Source organism: Suncus etruscus, chromosome 2 (genome assembly GCF_024139225.1).
Source record: "Suncus etruscus isolate mSunEtr1 chromosome 2, mSunEtr1.pri.cur, whole genome shotgun sequence".
Lineage (NCBI taxonomy): Eukaryota > Metazoa > Chordata > Mammalia > Eulipotyphla > Soricidae > Suncus > Suncus etruscus.
The window spans coordinates 112,215,807-112,216,727 of NC_064849.1; the positions used below are offsets into that span (position 1 = coordinate 112,215,807).

The 921-nt window shown below is 32.7% G+C and overlaps 1 non-coding gene across 1 annotated transcript; it reads right to left on the reverse strand.

Annotated features, from left to right (window-relative positions):
• Nucleotides 1-457: 457 nt before the first annotated feature.
• On the reverse strand, nt 458-590 carry LOC126002537 (small nucleolar RNA SNORA51). Its single transcript, XR_007493226.1, has one exon. It is a non-coding gene; the product is annotated as a small nucleolar RNA SNORA51 (small nucleolar RNA).
• Nucleotides 591-921: the final 331 nt, after the last annotated feature.

Here is a 921-nt window from a genome sequence, read left to right on the forward strand (position 1 = left end):
ATTTCTCTAAATTTTTTATTTAAAAAAGAGAAAAAGGATTGAAAAAGAATACTCTATGCCCTTAATGTAAAGGTTAGTAGTGGACGCTTTGTCACATGTGATTTGCATTATTTCTCTCCTCCCTCGTACCACTGTTGTCTCCATGTAAAAGTTTGGTGTTAGTGCTCAATGTTAGAGTAAGCACCTTGTATATAAGAGACTCTGGGGTCAGTGATCAGCACTTCGAAAAGTACATAGAAGGCACAGACATTATAACCTTACCTCCAAGTATTTCAGGATGTGTCTCTCCAGAATAAAGACTCTCTTCTACTACCATTATGGTATGAACATTATTTTAATTTAAGAACTTATCTTCTAAATTCATATTTTACCAGGTTGTTTCAAGTTGTGCTTATATTAATTTTTAAATCTAAAATTTAATTAATAACTAAACACTGAATTTAGACTCCTTTATTTTTTTTGTCCCCCAATTCACAATACAGACCAGAAAAAGGGCCTGGGTTGAGGTGTATATGGGGTGCATTTACTGTACCTCCTCTTTCTATACAGTCAGTGTAAAGAACACAGCCTGTGGTAAGAATTGGGAGGCCTTATCTTATCTTTTCTTTTCTTTTTTTTTGATATATATATATATATATATATATATATATATATATATATATATATATATATATACATACACACAAAAAACATCCTTCACCAGTGCAACATTCCCATGACCAATATCCAAGTGTCCTTCTTCCCCACCCCACACAGGCCTGTACTCTAGACAGTCTAGTCTCCTTTATTCTTGACCTGCCTTTTTGTTTTCTTTACAATACTGAAAATCTTTAAAGAACCAGGCTAGTCATATCATGGAATGTTTTGTAATTTGGATTTCTCTCATTATATTCTCATGATGAGATTCAAGTTTAACTTTTT